The following is a 19,394-nucleotide window of genomic DNA, read 5'->3' on the forward strand; positions in this document are numbered from 1 at the left end:
AACTAAACAGCTTTTACACCCTGATAGCTATCACTAAAGCAGAAAATAAATATATGTATATAGCGTTAAGACTGCAGTGGGCTCTGGATTGTGCGACCTGAAACCCTTTTGCAAAGAGGTTCTCTTGCATGTAAATGATCATGTGCATGGCACTGGGTTGACCATGACAAAAAAGTAAACAACTCTCTAAAAGTTACCTTTATGTCTTTTTCCATTTTTTTATCCCTATTTCCATATAATAATCATTTGATAATGATGTTTATCTGATAAACTATTAAACAATTAGAATATTTTGTTTAGTTCAGTTACAAACATTAGTGCCGTCATGACTTTAACACCATTCCAGGGATTTTTTAAGTTTTTTTAAGAGTCAAGTGACTCTTGACACTAGAGCTTTTTTTTTATTTCATTTCAGAAACATTAGACACAATAGACCCAAGAGAACATTATTTATAGGCCTGTGCCATTTGGAGTTATTTAAACTTTATATTTTCTTTATTCTATGTTTCTGTACTTCTGTAAAGCTGCTTTGAGACACAGTGTTCATTGTAAAAAGTGCTATACAAATAAATTGAATTGAATTGAATTGAATTGAATTGAAATTGATGTTTTGACTAAAATAATCAAAATCACCAGTCATACAGGCTAATGAGTATAAGAAAGCAATAACAAATAGAATGACATTCATAATGGTGGATTGTGGTTTCCTGAAAGAAAATATTAAATCATGCAACGCCTAACTATGCTTCACAGACCTCTAAGGGGCTCTGAAACCCCACTTTGAAAAATCAGTACATTAGGATGGATGCGGTGCCAATCCATCACAGGGCACAATCACATACAAACTATTCACGCAAAATGAACAACTTAGAGTCAGCCTACAATGCAGTCTTCAGACTGGGGAAGGAAACCAGAGTACTCTTAGGAAACTCCCAAAGCATGGGTAAAACATGCATGCAGGGCAGAGGTGGGTATTCAAACCCCCAATCCTGGACGTGTAGGGTAAACATGCTAACTAGTAATGCACCCTAACTTGATCCAAATTTTTATTACCTAAAAATGATAAAATTATTATTATTATGATCCACCACATTCATTAAAATCTATATTTTCTGAAAAGATTTGTAATGATGGGCAGCATGGTGGCTTAGTGGTTAGCACTGTGGCCTCACGGCTAGAAGGTCCTTGGTCCGAATCCTGGGTTTGAACAGGCAGGGGCCTTTCTGTGTGGAGTTTGCATGTTCTCCCAATGCTTGTGTGGGTTTACTCTGGTTTCCTCCCACAGTCCAAAAACATGTACATTAGGTTGGTGATTCTATATTGCCCATAGGAGTGTGTGTTTGTCTATCTATATATATGGCCCTCTAATAGACTGGCAACCTGTCCAGGGTGTACCCCTGCCCTTTACCCAATGTGTGCTGGGATAGGCTCCACCAGATCCCTGTGACCCTAATTAGGAATAAAGCAAGTATAGACAATGGATGGATGGATTTGCAATGACTAATCTGTGCTTATATAAGTTATATAATTTATACACAACTAAAACAAAGAAATAAAGGGTCAATTATTTAAATGATTTGTCAAAGAAACATAAAAGCTTAGTGATCTATACCATCATCAACACTGGTCAACATCCATTACATGCTTGAAAAATGTAAAGAAGGTTCTGTGTTTTGAAAATGTATGAGCAGATTCGATCAATAAAATCTTTCATTTCAAGTAAACATTATTGATCATTCCAGAATTTCCAGTCCCCAAATCATTCATTCGAGCTCCCGGGTAAGTGCACAGTGTTTCACTGGGGTCCGGTTCATGACATCACTGTACTACAACTGCCACATGCCCCTCTTAACACCACGGTCCCTAAGCTCATTTCCTCCCATTACTTCCTCCTGTAGAAACTCTCATACACACACTAGTGTGTGTCATGTGCTGAATCACAATTTAAATCAGAAAAGGTCAGAGAAACAAATTGTTTGTTTCAGCTTACTTCCACAAAAGTCCCAGAGGCAAAGTGTAGAGGAGGTGACATTCACTCAGCAGTTTGTACACACCTACGTTCTCCCTGAGGAAACTTTGCTAAACTTGCAGGGTTTTTTTTGCATTCTGTGATAGGTCACTTAGCAGGCAAAATGACAACCATACTAAATACAACTTCCTACACTTACTATTTCACTCTGCCAAAAGATATATTTTTATTTCTGATGCAGAGATACTCACTAACATTTTTTAGCAATGCAATTCAGTGGAGTGTTCTTTAAACAAATTTTGGACACTCATTTATCTGGTGGGTGCATTATGGTCAATCTAATCATGTCACAAGATACTTTTAAGATTCTGGGAAGAGAGGAAGACAGTGAAAGCTGAGAGTGTTGCCAATGTCATTGGTAATTACATTTCTAAAGTCCGGTATCTGCCTTACTTCAACCCTATGTTCATAGTAGAAAGAGACAAAGTGACAGACAGCCATCCATTTTCCTTTTATGTGTGGATCACGACACCACGATTTCAGCGAAAGCCGCAGTGACAAAGTGATAAGTGACATTTAACTGGAATTTTCTCAAATCTGTGCAAAATACGCATGACACGGTAAAGCGACAAATTCATACAGCTGACTTAAAAGAGATGGTTGGTCTGATTCTTTTTCAGATTTGCAATACTTTTTTTTTCCATTTCATTGTCTGTACCGCTTATCTGATCTATCCTCGGATATCTCAGGAGTCATCGGGCATCAAGGCAGAATACACCCTGGACGGAGTGCCAGCCCATCGCAGGGCACACACACTCATTCACTCACACAATCACACACCACGAGCAATTTAGAGACTCCAATCGGCCTAGAAGCATGTCTTTGGACTGTGGGAGGAAACCGGAGCACCCGGAGAAAATCCGCCAAGCACGGGGAGAACATGCAAACTCCACATGCTACCACTAAGCCACCGTGCCACCCGATTTACAACACTTCTTTAATTTAATTAAAAATTGATTATGGTTTAATTTAGCTGTTGCCAGCAATTATTTCACATGTACTGTTTGACACACAAAAATAAAACGCAGTAGTTTTATCCTATCCTGTGATATATGACCTCTCATTAAATGTGTACAGAGACGTTACTAATAAAAATAAATTTAGAAGGAAGTAGCAGAGGGAGTTGGTGCCCTTCATTGCTTCGCTTATGAAAATGTATTGCTTTGCTAATGAAAAGATATATGTATGAAACATAGCACACAACATCTACATCAAACTTGAATTTAAACCAAAGTGGTGTGTATAAATTGTATATTGTGACTTGAACTTAAAAAAAAGTGAAAAAAAAATCAGTCACTATGTGTCCAGTAGCGTGAATATAGTGTTACTAAGAATTATCAGATACATCATCCAAATTGTCTTTGTTATTAATGTTTCCTAAACCCAAAGTGCCAAGACCATAATAAAAAATTTGATGCACATATTTTATCAAAGCGGTACACATACAACGCGCGTTACATGTTAATCTCACAGTATCTGGTGTACATTCTGTTTGTAGGCACACATAACCTTGTGTAGTCCCTAAAAATAGACATCAAACGCAACTTTAACACAAAGACTTCAAGCACATTTATGCACCTGCATATTAAATATCTGTGCATAGGGTTGTTTGATTGGTTTATTCGAGGGTAATTACAGGATTTTTATTTGAATGTTGTTGCATGCTAAAACTTGGACAAGCTAGACATAAGTGTAAAGCCAGGGAAGAACTTTTACTGGAACATGCCAGTGACTTGAAATTGGTTCCACCTGCACAGTGGGACCTGAGGAGAAGCTTGACGATTAATGAGACAGCTTGGAGATGCATTCTAGGCCTGGCAAAGCCCTGTGTGCAGAATTGAGAAGGGAATGAAGCTGTCTCTCCAGCTTGCCTTCAAAGATTGCCTTCAAAGATACAGATTGATCTGTAGCTCTGTCACTACGTTAGATGAGAGGAAAGAGAGAGGGATGGGCCAGCCATCTTTAGGGCTGACTGCTCTGATTTAGCCTGCAGCAGTAGCAGCAGCAGCAGTATCCCACAGCCAGGCCATGCCTCCAAAGCTTCAGACTCCTGGGAAGGCGGTGTAACATGCTGAAAGTGAGCTATGGCCACTGCCCTACATGTAGCATCTGCCAGGCAATGAAAGAATCAACCCACTCCACCCCTTCTCTCACACAGCGACAGATGGAAGCAGCCCGAATGAAAAAGTCCACCATCAAATTTCCATTAGGTTGCCTAAGAAAAAGAGAAATCTGTGTTGCTGAGACAGTTGTCATTTCAATCAATAAACAAGATAACTGACCAAACAAATTGACCATGCATGCTAAGGATCCAATTAAACAGTAGTTATGGTCCAAAGAATAGTCCATTGCATTATTTACACATTCCATAGTCTTTCCACCCACAAATGCATGCTGGAGTCGGATGAAAGACAATGCTATTTTTCCCCATATTGGCTGCGCAGCGCCATCTGAACAGGTCTCACATGTAATATGTATTTCTCTTGCATATTAAGCTGGAAATAGAATACAGGGTTGGGAGATGGGAAAATTTGCTGGAGAGCCAAAGACTGCAGGCAATACATTTGATCATGTTAGACAGGTTTTTTTTTTTTGGCCAGTAATGTTCAAAGCAATCTGCCACATGTGGGGGAGCTAAGGATTTGGTAATGTATTCAGAAAGTAACCCAAAGCAACACACCTACAAAGGAGATATCATCAGCTACGGCACATAGCCGAGGAAAATAAAAAACATTAGACACAGGAAGCTGGCACACTGTGGCCCGTTTTCACTCATGCTGAAAACTGTTCAGTGAAACGTGCAGACGCCTCTTCAGCATTTACACCTATTTACTGAAGGACTTTGAACCCAAGGTTAAACTACTTTGTAGTCAGTGGAGTGAGGAGATGGAGGAAATCTGACAGATAACGGTGTGCCTTACCGTTGCCTCATGAGTGTGTCTCGTAGGAGGCAGGCCTGTGGTGAGGAACTGAGACAGGAGAGAATGTTGACGATGATGAGGCCTGGGCCATGCAGCATCATGTCTGCTGCCAGCTGTGGTGAAGCTGCATGTTATGAAGGAATTTTCAACAGTCCATGGCCATTGATGAATAATATCCTCAGTCCCTTCGGACAATCCAACTGCCCTCTAAAGATTCTCTCGTATAATGAACAGCATGTGCTGCCATGATATGACGTGTTGGGCAAATGTGTGTGTGCGTGTGTGTGTGTGTGTGTGTCCACTGAATCTGAGTAGCCTATTTTATATGACAGACTTTGTTGCCAATTTGTGAATACAAATGCTGATAATGTGCTAAGTTTCAAAGACCTATTATAAGTATTTAATTATTTTCCCTTTTCAATTACATACATTTGATTATATCAGAAACTCATTATGAAGGAATATTTTGGAATATATTAAGAAACAAAATAAAATCAACAAAAACAAACAAAGAAATAACCACTTAAATAAATAAACACCGCTACTACAACAACTACTATTACTACTACTATACTGTGGCTGTATTGTATTCTGTATTGTGTGCACTGTAGGCTGATTGGCATTGCCAGAACTGCAAACTGGGATAGACTCCGTGCGTCACTGTGAAGTATAACAAGTACACAAAATAGATGGCTAGCTGAATGCATGGATGATAATGCAAAGAATATTATGTGAAGAAAACTGTTTGTTTTTAGTTTAACTGATTTACAGGGTCATAAGGTCAGAGCTAATCCTGCCAACAAACACACGTACACACTCATTCACACCTACAGCCAGTGTAGCATATGTGCAAGTTATGGACAGTAGGATGAAACTGAAAACACATAGAAAGAAACCTGCATGAATTCAGGGGAAAACATGCAACACATACATTAAACAAAGCTTTCTTTATTTCATTTTTTTTGGCAATCCTTCCAAGGTCTGTTCTAACCTAACACCTAGTGTTCCAGGGATAGCATCCAGATCCACCACAGCCGTGCCATTACAGACCCATTACAGAAGATGAGTGAATAATAAACATATTTCGGTTTTCAGCATATTATTATTACATCTTAAATACAACATATTGTTACACGGCCTAGTGGATTTAAAAAATATTCATCCATATCACTGCCTTGTAAAAGCGTATGAATTGCTTTGTGTGGGAAATGTTTCCCAATATTATTTACAATATTTATGAGGCTAGGCATTAATTCAGGTTTGGTAGTATATAATTTGTTTTTCTACTCTATTCCTGTAAGGCAATTTTGAAGAGGTTAAAACAATGCTATCATCTTTATCTGCCTAGATGGAGCTGCCCTCATCTACCCACTCAATCAATTCTAAAAGCTGGCTTCATCTCAGTCAAATCAAAAACCAAGGCCATACATTCATTCGCCAGTACTGCAGTGCGCACACAAAAGCCTAATCTATCTTTCTGCAGATCTTCAATCGAGTTTGCTGCTTTTTCGTTGAAATTAATTACTTGAAGCACAAAAGTGTGCCTGTGGTCCCGGTGGGATTGTTAAGCAGGCCACATGGTGTTTCAGATGGCTGAATACATTCCTGATGGAGGGGTTGATTGAGAAAAATGAAAAGTGCAATATAATGACACCAGTTCTTTTCAGAAAGCCAGAATGTAGTTCTGAGGGCCCCCACAAATGACAGAGGCTGTTCTTTTCGAAGAAATAGTGCTAATGTGCCAACCATGGCAGCTGCTATGATTTGTCAACACTAAGACCCGAGAAAGTTTCTGCATATTGCTTACATAAATCCAAATGTTTCTAATATTCTTAAATGTTTGTTTTACACCAAACGAAGCTGTTAGGCTTTTGATTTAGTGTACACTCATAATGCACCTCATTTAAATAGCTATGGAATGCTAATATCTAGATTTTTGCCAGTGGTATCATCAGTACAGAAAGCTGTGGCATTAGTTTGTGACCCTCCCAAATGTATTCATAGTAATACCCACAGTGATAATTTCTACGAGGAATTAACTGCTCTTGGCTTAAATGCACAGTAATCTTTGTGCTAGAATAAGGTTATAATTTAATGTGCAGGTTCCTGTTGATTTAAAACAGGGACATGCACTAGTCGTCATTTTAAAGATAATTAGACTGTCCTATATAAAAAAGGTATAAAACACTTTCTACTTAGATTTAATTGCTTCCCAAAGCTATATTTTCTATGGCATTTGGAAAAAAAAAAACTCTTTATTTTTTAACCTGAAAAAACTCTTTCTTGGCATTTGAACATTTTCTTATCTTAGCCTTTAAAATGCACCATGACCATATTTTCTTGGAATAAAAATAATTAATGGAGACAGTGCCTCCATCTTATGAATGGAGATTTATCAATTTAAAAGTGAATGTTTACCAAGTTTCAGACATGCGTACAAAATTGATTTGAAGCACAAGAGCAGACAGGTTGAGACAGATAGATGTTTGGTCTGTAAGGATGGAATAAAAGTCTTTTGGACATGCTCTTATAGGAAATCATCACTGTCGGGGTGTTGTGATGTTAGCCCAATGTGAATTGGAGTTGATTTTTTACCTATAACAGCATGTCCTGAAGGGCCATCTTCCTTTTGTACCACAGCACAAACAATCCTTGAAATTGTAATTTATTAGAGAACGTCATACTTTTTAAGCTTTCATAGTAATTTTTAATGTTGTTTGACATTTGCATTATACCAACTATGGCAGAAAACTGTCTCGGAGAACGGACATTATAGACTCAATGAACTAGACCTCGTCACATTTAGTGCCACTATATTAATGAATATTCATTGTTCTTTGTTAAATTACAACAATTATTAAACCTAGGCTATGTGGAGCATCAATAACAGGCCCTGTAAATGAGATGTTACTACAGAAAGAATAATGTATAAGAACGGGTGCATTATTATACAGTAAACCTGCAATTTGGATTACTGTCAAAGCTGCTGTAACAGCAAATTAATCAGCACCTCCTGACCAATTAGATTATAGAATTCAGCAGCACAATGGTATAATGTGTAACAGAGAAGATTTTTTTCTCTGGAAATTGTTTGAAAGTAAAACTGAGTATGATGTGTTCCTGGAAAATGAGAATGTAATATTTTTGTTTCTTAATAGTGTCACATTCTCCTATGCAGATGGGGCAGCATGCCAGAATAACTGCCGTGTCCTTTGGATGCACTAAACCATATTGTTGCTTGGCTTGAACTGATGTGAGGAGGAACACACTCTTGCCACTGGCACCAGTCGGCTCAATGCCCACAAAGTGCCAGGCTACAGGACCCAGCTTGCTGTCAGTGTGAGTTATAGCTCTGTCACACCAGCCTCTGAAGCACCAGCACCATGAGATCCTCCAGGCTGAGCTTCCCATGAGCTTCGTCTACTAACAGCTTCTGTCCTGTTTCACAATGATTTCAGTGAGCGACCTATATTATTTCTTTATATGATTTGTGGGTAATTTTAGAAGCCTTTTTATGGGTACTTTTTTGAATACTGCCTGTGGGTAGTATTTTGCCTTTTGGCACTGTCTCATTTGAGTGTTCACAAATAACTATTCTTGGGAGCTTAACAATTTCTTACAATGATGTTTATGCTGTTTTTTGTTTTTTTTTGGCTGCCAGGTGGTTGTATTATATTCTGCCTTGCTTGGGCTAAAACTGTCTTCCAAATGAATAAATGGAGATGTAAATCTGTTCAAACATAATTTTAGGCAGATGCTAAAGATGTTTCTGAAGAGGTAGAAGCTAAAATAACCTTCATGAATGCTTTATTTACAGACCAGACCTTCACCTCTTAAATTACCACAGAACCTGGAAACTGATAAGCAAATATGTATGCCATGCACACTGAGCCCGGACCTGAAACACATCCCTCTTCGTTCCCCGCCTTAATCAAATGCTATTGATTTCCTTAAGTGAAGCATTGATTTATATGACACCTTCTACTGAAATATTCAGGCTGAGAGGGGGTGGATGGACTAGCAGGGGTAAAGAAATCTCACTGTTTTATTGCTGACAGCAAGGGAAACTGTGAATCAGAGCCTGTGACTGACAGCTAGTGTTATTCATATCCATGCAGGAGTGCATTAAGAGCCACTGGCAAGGACAACATTGCAAAACACTGACTCATAACATTAATTGACCAAGTTTGTATTTGCGAAGTAAGAAAAACAATACTGGTGGTACTGGAGGTCTCTTTATATATCAACAAAAGCAAAAAAAATTAGATCTGAAAGTGTCTAGTCATCAAGTCAAAGTGTAAAATTGCCCGCAATAATATCCAGTATAATTGCAAAATAAATAATTTACTTTTAAATATAAAAGGCTTTCAGGACTTTTCAGGACAGAAGAACAAACTTCAGTATGTCTGGCAGAATATTGACTTTTCTTCATGTGAATTTTTACGTATAGAAACGTCAAAGTTACTGCTATCCCTATTGAACAATAATATTAAATACAAACAAATTGTTTTTGTTAAAATGCATAAAAATATATAAACTTGCACAAGTTAAAATGTAAAATGCCATTCGTTAGCATAAGTTAAATAAGTCACACCAATTGGACTACTTTGTAAATTAATAAGTAAAAGTTAAAAAATAAATGATATAATTTACATTAAAGTTTGTATTTATTTAGCTAACCTGTTGAAAGCACTGAGTTTCTGAAATATAATGAAACAATTTTACAATTACTCTTGATTCTGAATATATAAAATGGTTTGGCATGTCCTGGACTTTTGGTGCATCGCTACCTTTGAGGCCACTCAAGGTTTCTCCTTCAAGTAGTTTTAAAGAGATTTTCCTTGTCACTGTCCTGATTTTTGTAAATCTGCTTTGTGAGAATGTTTATAAAAGAACTAGACATTTTCACCACTCAGGTTATTGACATAAAAATACTTAACCAGATAAAATACCTCTTTAGCACAATCAAGGCTGCAAAAAAGTCCAAATTATTCAGATAGCCTAGCAGCCAGCTTGCACCATGCTTGATGGTAGACTTCTCCTATCAATATTACCAGTTTGTTTTTCCGTACAGTTATTGGAATGGGTAATAAAATTTTGGGAAATTCTTACAGCCTGCTTCTTGGGACTGTATTACTACTCGTGGTATTTTTCTTTTTGTTCACCTATATGTGAATATATTCTATTTTTCATTCTGTGATTATTTCTGTGTAGTTCAGACAATGTGGTCCTGTGAAAGCTTCCTTGGGTAATCAACTCTATGGGTGCTGGATTTCTTGCTGTGTGCGTGGTTGTATTAATTATGTGAAAGCATCATTATTGCAAATATTGGTTTCTTTGATGCTTTTCTTAGCCCTGAGTCATTGCAAATGTGCCAAAGATAAACTTTGTTTTGTCTTTTAAGCATGGTGAGTATTCATGGCTTCATGATGCTGCATAGTCTGAATGCCAATAAGCCGTGAATGTGCACTAGCTTATCACCTCCATGTGATTAATTTGCTGCTTGAGGTTATTTTATTTAATGATACTATATGTGCATAATTAAATACAAACAATTCAAGGTGGGGAAAGACGGACTTTTATAGGACACGGTTTAAAATATTTGGTTCACATACTGGGAGCTTTTAATAAAATATCTGCTCAGAGGAGGAACTCACGGCTACTGGAACCAAGGAACTAAGAACCCATGTGTAAGACTCACATATAATAATTATTGTCATATTGTCCACCTAGTCTATATTCAGAGTAGCCTTGGAATGTGTTTACAGTAGCTTAATTTATAAGAGTCTACGTTGTACCCAAGAAGTAATTTATTACTGGGAATGTTCATGTTGCATGGATAGGCTCATGTGAAAAGTAAACCTTGCAAAGTTACATTAGACTTTTTGCTTCAATTATTTTTGAGTACATGCCTGAGATTATGAAAATTGGGATGACATAGAATGTTTTCACAGTTGGCCTGAATGCCTGATTCTGGGCTCATTTGAATAGTGTCATCATTGCAGGTTTGTTTTTCAAAAGACGATTGCCTTATGGACGTGACTGAATTAAACTTTCCTAACATTTGGAAAATAATTCATTGATTCGGTTTCAGTAACCATTTTATACTGGTATAGGCTCCAGATCTATTGTGATGGGAGTATGCCTATCCATCATAAGGCATCATGCAGGCAGACACACACACACACACTTTTCACACTCATTTACACCTCACCTAAGGGCAATTTAGCATAGCCAATCCACCAATCGACATGGAGGTATAGGATGAGAACCACAGAAGAAACCCATGCAGACAGAGGGATACATGAAAAGCCACACTGACAGTAACCTGAGCTCAGAATTGACGCAGGGACCCTGGAGCTATGTTACCTAGTGCACCACTGTGCCACCGTACTGATCTAACCTTCATTTAATTATTATTTTTATTTCAGTCAAAGCTGCTTGCATAATAGTTTATAAAGAAATAGTTTTGTTTTCTGGTCACTTGAGTTCTCTTTGATGACTTATTTGCCAGAAGGCTTTCTGTTTCATCTGTACACCACACCCCACTGCAACATTATGAAACCTGAAGTAGGATGTAATGCGACTGATCACAAGTTTAAGCAATTACATTACTCACTGCACAGCTCCAGGTGTGGATCAATTTCTCACACGGTGCAATTTACTATTTTTAAGGTGGACCAGAGATTGTTCCTTGGACATCCCCAGGGGTCAAAAGCTACTTTCACACATGACAAAACATGAAAGTGCTAAAACATTCTTATTCTAGTGACCTTTAATACTGCCCTCTAGTGTTCACAGGTCCCGTAAAAGGCTAAAATTTCTATTATATATCATACAAAAAATATATATGATATTATGTCTAAATTTAAACAAGTTCTAATAGATACATTAAAAGCTCAGAATGAAATGCATTTGAACATTCACTTGCAGCCTAAAATTGCTCAAATGAACATCTGTAATATCGTAATTTCTCTTTCAAAACAACATGAGCCATCTTAGAGAATCAGACCACATTCTGCAGCTCCCATCTGGCTGTCAGACAGGAATAGAACAAGTTAAGATGAAGTGAGAAGTCAGTCAGTTTGCCTCCCATGGCAGAGCCTTCACGTCATCTTTTAATGAAGGTGCCTAAGCTTTAGTGGATGGAGAGAGGGTGGACAGAGCCCATGAGACAGGTATCAGAGGCATCAAAGGGAAAGAGGAAGCAGTCAGACGGATTTCAGCTGCTGAAGAGAATATGGGAACTGCTCACAGTACATACATTTTGCTTATGGGTGTATGTGTCTAAGCTCATTTGGAATCATATCTTGCAGAAACATATATATATATGTACAAAAAACATATATATATATATATATATATATATATATATATATATGTATATAAATAGATGAAAGCAAACCAAAAAAGCATTCATAATCATTTACTGAATTACAATGTCAAATGGATCTAATGGACCTTCTAAAAGTATTTGCTACAATTTTAAATATTAATAAATGCAATAACATTTTGAAATAAGACATATGGATTATGCACTGACCAAAAAAAGGTTTATCAGTCAGTTATAAGGAATAACACGCAATATGCAGTAGTATTATAGGAAAATAATGATGTTTCCCCCTTTTATACCACCACAGTTTGCTTCCATTTTTTTCTTCTTTCTTTCATTTTCTTTCATATCGTTCATTATCATTCATTATTGTACATTTTAACCAATTCTAGTTTATTTAATGTTGTGGAACATACATGAAACAAATCAGTTCCTGTTGTCACTTAACAGGTTACAGCCTTACTGATACAAAAGGCTGCAGACTCCATACACAAAGCGAAACATCTCCATACAGTAAACATTGTAGGCATAGATTATAAAGTGTCCACCATACAAGTCCCTGTGAATTATCTTCTGCTAGAGCATGACAATAAACAAAAAATTGAATTAGAGCATTAGCACTAGCACCTGATGACCAATCCGATTTGAGAATTCAATTCAATTTATTTATACCGCTTTTAACAACGGCCATCGTCTTAAAGCAGCTATACAGAAGTATAGAAACATAGAAGAAGTAATCAAGTTTAAAGTTAAGTTACTATTTATCCCTAACATGTACCCCTATTCTACTGTGATAATACAAAACTGCTTCATGTTTTAAATTCTTAACACGTTCATGGAATTTTCTCCAGCAGGTTCATGAGGAGCTCGAGTTGGAAAAATCTAATCTTTATAAAATTTATACATGCTTATTGACTTCAGTATTTATGTTTGTATTTGAAAGAAAGATTAAAATATCTTTAAGAGTACACGTTCTGTTGATACCTGACCATCGAAGCCATATGTGCTTTTTGAACATCTCCTTCCAGATGTATTCTCCTTTTGTTGTCATCATAACCTCCACTCTTCTGCCAGGGCTTTTAACTTAACCTAACTTAACTTTTAACTTAAGCGCATTAGTGACATCAGACATTAATGTCAAGTGAGAAGACCTGGGGTGAAATCAGCAATCCAATTTATCCCGGGTTGGAGCTCACTTTGTTTGCAGGAGCATTGTTTTAGGTGGAACAGGTTCAGGCCTTTTGGTTCCAGTGAAGGAAAATTGTAATGCTATAACCTACAAACACATTCTAAACAATTGTGTGCTTCCAACTTTGTGGCACCAGTTTGTTGAAGAGCCACACATGGGAGTGATGATCAGATATGCACAAACATTTGGCTGCATAGTATATATGCAGTAATTAATAAGATCTAATTCAGTTCATGATCCCTTTCCAAAGCCCAGCTTTAGTAAATTCATGGTGAGTACAAATTTCACTCATGTACATATGCTGCCTGAGGCTAATCATCCCTGAGAGTGAAATTGGTTGCACTTATTGGGTTGGAGGCACGTCAGAGTGCCTTTAAGTGAAGCAACAAGTAATCGGGGTATCTGTTTGGACATCTAGATAGAAATCAGGCAGTTACTTTCTTCTCCCAGTGGCTTGTGCTGTTTGATGATGCCTTGGGGCTAGAAGGTGAAGACAGTTTGTGGTGTGTGGAAGGTCTTCACTGTCATCACAAATAACTGGCATTGTAGTATAGCAGGGGAGAGACACAGTATAATGGAATGAAGATGCTTTGCTTTCCTTATGCAATTTCTCTTATGCAAAAATCACTAATCACATTTAATGTATTTTCCTTCATAGTTAATACACTATTTCAAATATGCTACTTTATTCATGAATAATTAAAGGATTAGTGATCACATAAAATTACACACTTGTTATATAGTTTTCTTTAGCTGAAATGGCTCAACACTTTTCTGGCTGAAAGGAAACAGTCTTCTTTCCAGCCCTCTGGGCTGATGTGTCTTAACCCCTCTCAGTGAATGCCTGCCGGGGATCAAAATGGCATTTCAGGAGATTTTGCCATTTATAGAGTTCCCTTTTGATCACTAACTGCTGCATTTGTGACATTTCAACTCACTTTTTCTTCACTTATTGCATTTTTGCAGGTAACATAGCCTTTTGGACATGAACACTTTATCAGGTACAATTGCAATTGGGCTTTACAGTCTGAGGTTGTCATCTAAGAAGGCCAACGGTGTCTGGAGGCTATGGTTTGTGCGCAGAACAAATAGAAATGCTAACATATCCAGAGGCATTTCCCCTCCTACTTTATTTCCTTTGCCTGTATGAGCAGCCACAATTCAAAACGTGTGAAAATCTTCTATTATCTCATGTTAATAACTTTTTTTGTGTACACTGGATTATTAGTGGATTTGTTCGTACTGCAGATATATTTAGAAAATAGACTTTAAACTTGCAAGTTAAATAGCGTACTGCGTGAGAAAACTGCTTATAAATAGAGTGTAATTTGTTAAAATATATGCTTTCTGTATGTCAATTCAAGCTCTTTTAATGCGTGTGGGGGTGTAGGTGTGAAAGTATATAAAACGAGAATTAAACAGAAAATATAATTATAATCCTTAGCTTCTGCTTTCACAATCAAGACGTTTAAATACACATTAGCTCATGTTAAAGAAGCTTTGCTAGTTTGTTATTGCAGATATATTCATATACATGTTTTACTTCCTGTAAGAGACTTTTCTTTTTTGCGAATAAACAAGTCTTTCAAGTACTGACGGGAAAGATTTCACCACCACATTTGCTCTTTTATTTGCCCTTACCCTCTTCAAACATAATTCAATTTTTTTAAATGTCAGCCTGGTTCTTTATTACATCTCTTTATTGGTACATCTATTTATTAGATTAGATTATCAGTCTATGCATGTTAAGAGTGTGTCTGACATTTAACATTACTCATCTATTCTTTTCTCTGTATTGTCAACCAAGGTGCGAAAGCTCTCATCTCACTTTGCTTTGAACACCAATACTGGGGTGAGGAAACCAGAGGTCATGGTTTGGATCTGGCCTGAATGCTGAACTCTGGCAGCATGGTTCAGACTCCAACAATCATTCACGCCCACACGGTTAAGAGGTTTTTCAGAGATGGACTACTCTCGTAGATGGACAAAAATCTAATAAAATGTTGGATTTGACCTCACCAATCTGGTTAAGCATACATTAAAGCTTTTGAGGGTGAAATACTAGACAGGGTTTTGAATTTTCATGTCTTAAACATTGACATTTTCAGAGAGAGAAAGCACATGGAATAAAATTAGGACCTGCTTTTCGGCAGCATCTAATAAGGACTGGATGGCCTAATAACCATTTGTGGGTTTGAGGGCAGCATCAGTTATCAGTAGTCGAAAACAAAAACCAAACACAAACAATAAAAATTGATAATGTGATTTTCTTATTACATTTCCACAGATTGAAATCTATAGGCAATTATACCGGCTTGAAGAATAACTAATTCCTTCAATATGCATACTAATATGCAAGACTAGATTGACTGTTATGACAACAGATATGACCATTTCTCCAATCTAACATGGCAATAATTCCAGTTTGTGATGAGGTATTCCCTTAAATTTTAACTTTGTTCTCTCAGCGAATGAAACACAAGCAGGCCATTTGAATGCAAACCTCATTATGTCCTGGAACATACAGATAGAGAGAGGTCCAATTTGCATTTAGATTGTTTCTGGAGAAGTAAATTAATCAACACTTTAACACACACACACACACACACACACACAGGTAAATTTACTTTTTTTTTTATCACATTCACTCAAATTTTCACATTTACTAAAACTGGTGTTGAGTGCTGAACTCCTAATGCTGGGTCATGCTATACCTGACCTTTACCATAAATAGACTGCAGGTCTGCATGGCCTTTACACTCTCTGTCTAGAAATAATACGCTGATAGCAAAGGTGTCCAGGGTACCGTTATTTCTATATATTGTGAGATAAAAGAGTAGAATGGATCTGTGTCAGAACTATCACACCTACACTCAGATTGCTTAGGAAGTGGATATGCCCTTGGGGGATCTTCTCCTGAGACGTTATACATTTACTTGTGTATGAATCTTAATACAACTAGCAAATTTGCTTACATTTGAATAACTTCTTCTGAGTATATCCTTTGTGGTTAGTAGATTTGCCTAGCATCTATGGGGTTGGCCATTATCTCAGCTATGAGATTTGGGGTTCTTTCATTTCATTGCAAATAAACTGTTATAAAATTGTTAAATAATAAATATATTTTCATTTGTCTTCTCTGTTTAAAGTGGCACTGAAATCAAAATCGGTGTTTTAGAGCTTTTTGTCCCTTAGTCTAATGGACACTGATATAATATATTAAAAAGTACAAATTGATATTCTCGTTGTAATTGTGTAGTTCATCACTTCTGGGAAAGCACTGCGAAAAAAAAAATCTTAATATTCATTTCTAGGAATAATTTTATGATTGAACTTTATGTCCTGCCCCCGGAGGTTGTGTCTTGCTTTACAGTAGTAGCTTATTACCTTGTTAGCAGCCGCCATGGCTTGTCATTCCTGCAGACTATTCCTTTTTCCAATCATTGCTCGGTTGAGCAAAAAAAAATGGTTAAAGTTTATTAAATTAGAAGAGAGAGGAATTTGTAAAAAGGTCATGGTTGGGGCTCTTCACTGCTGGAATGTGTCACTTCCTCAGACAGAGTGAGAATGTGCTTCCATATTTATACACCACCCGGGGTTCTCTATAGGTAAGAATGAGCAGTAATCTCATTTCCCCGTATTTAACTTGTTGCTAAGCTACTGACCATTTGTGTTTAGATTTGGGAGGGGGAGTGGTCTATCTCAAAAGCCATAGGCTTTGTGTAAGACAATCAAGCAGATTGTCATTTTGACTTTGTGTTTCAGAAGGAAATACATCAGCATTTAAAATCAAATCGCAGCAAAAAGCTAATTAATGCACAAGACACCAGCATTATAGTATGGAGCAGTATGTAGTTCATGTACTGTATAATGGATTCCCAAACATGTAAACTGTCTCTGAGTAGGAAATGCTTGTCTGTCATCTAGGCTCACTAATTAATCTGATTAGCAAAAGCCATTATCTGCTGATTTGTGTAGTGCAGCAAGTTGCAGAATTCATAATGAGGAGCTTGCTCTGTAGTTACAGCATTGAGTTGTGTCACACAGTAATCAAATGCAACAACTTTCTAAATGAACTTTCCTACTTTATATCAATAAGGATTTTTTTTTTCTGTAACAAACAAACAAACACCACCAACAACAAACCTAATAGCCAGGACACAAAATCTGCTTGTTTATCCTTCCAACCCTGCTGTCGACATGCCCTCCTGGTACGAGCCCTCTTTGAAAACAGAGTTGTAATTACATACAGCATGTAACCATTACTCAATTATTAACAAATCATTTGCATATTATATTTTAAAGTACACAATACGCTGTGATACAGCAGTACAGTGATACCTGATGTTGTACTGCAATAATTATTCCGAATTTAACAGGTAAAGGTAAAAGTGCAAGGTAAATATGTAAATGCTACACTATGTGCATAATAATTAATGTGCAAAATCTCGCCAGAGACTATAGGGGAAAATAAGTCTTTTTGGGCTCTGGAGTAGCTCTATAGATCAGGGGTGTCTAATCTTATCCAGAAAGGGCCGGTGTGGGTGCAGGTTTTCATTCCAACCAAGCAGAAGCTACACCTGATTCCAAATGGCTAATCAACTGATCTTGGCTTTCAGTAGACTCAGTTGTGGCTTCTGCTTGGTTGGAGTGAAAACCTGCACCCACACCGGCCCTTTGCGGATAAGATTGGACACCCCTCCTATAGATCATTTACAGTACAGTTGATACTGTTTATTAATTGACACCCTGCCTGAAGTGAAGCAAGCAAACAAACAACAACAATAACAGTACTACTATTATTACTACTAATATAATAATAATAATAATAGTAATAATAATAATAATAATAATACCTGTTTTAGTATATACAGCACATGCATATCTGACTGAATGTTTTTAAGAGCAACACAAATAAATCCAAATTTATTCGTAAACAGACAAATAGTCAAAGACAGGGCACCAATTACATTATACAGAATAAAGGGCTTGGTAAAATAATTTGCAGGGAAGTCTGAGTGTTTACTTTGCAACTAGGAGCTTGTCGTGCATTATAGGTGACAAATGTGTACTAATGTATATGGTATACTGTAATTATTCATCCTCCATCTGAAAGAAAATGTTTATTGATAATATAGATCCGGTGTGCAAGTGTACTTGGTATTCTTTCACATGATTTACTAAGAACTTACAGTATGAAGTGTGCATCAGGTTGTTATATCTGTAATCAATCTACACATGTATACCCAATAAGGTCTGAGTAACTGTTTCACTGTAGCAGAAGAAGAAAGCAGTGCTGTCATTCAGAGCAATGTTAGTTATGTAGATGCTTTAATTATTTTTTTGGTTTCATTCAGGTCTTAAAAATAACGTGTGCATTTTACAGCTTTTTCTTCTTCTTCTTCTTCTTCTTCTTCATCATCATCTTCTTTGTCTTCTTCTCAACAAAGAGTAATATTAAGTCTTAAAGTAATGTTAATTCATTTAATAATAGATTAATATACTGAAAATACATTAAGGTTAATTGTCATGAACCAGGCACATAAAAGATTAGAATAACACTAAATATAATGTAATGTTAATTTGTATTTACTAAAAAGTTCTCTGTTCAACAATATGGGTTTGTTTATTGTTTTTCTGCTACCAGACAGTACAAGCATGTAATTAAGCACCTTCTGTTTTAGTGTGATGAACTAAAAAAAAAAGGTCTTATATTTTGTATTTGTTGGAAAAATGTGAAGCTCATGCATATCTGAAAAGCACTGTATATGCTGTTAAAAAATAATAAAAAAAAAAAAAGTATATTTCATCGAATTTTTCTGTGCCAACTTTTTTTATATTTTTTTTTTCTTTTCTTTTCTTTTTTTTTTAAAACATTTATTTATCTTTTCTACATTTATTAGTAAATTAGATACACATGAA

At 36.7% G+C, this 19,394-nt stretch overlaps 1 long non-coding RNA gene across 1 annotated transcript in view; it reads left to right on the plus strand.

Annotated features, from left to right (window-relative positions):
* LOC131357680 (uncharacterized) overlaps positions 1–8,437 on the plus strand; it is a 38,610-nt gene extending 30,173 nt beyond the window's left edge. The window contains exon 4 of the long non-coding RNA XR_009205305.1: positions 8,129–8,437. This is a non-coding gene — a long non-coding RNA (uncharacterized LOC131357680). The remainder of the gene's footprint in view (positions 1–8,128) is intronic.
* Positions 8,438–19,394: the final 10,957 nt, after the last annotated feature.

This window comes from Hemibagrus wyckioides, linkage group LG01, assembly GCF_019097595.1.
Source record: "Hemibagrus wyckioides isolate EC202008001 linkage group LG01, SWU_Hwy_1.0, whole genome shotgun sequence".
Lineage (NCBI taxonomy): Eukaryota > Metazoa > Chordata > Actinopteri > Siluriformes > Bagridae > Hemibagrus > Hemibagrus wyckioides.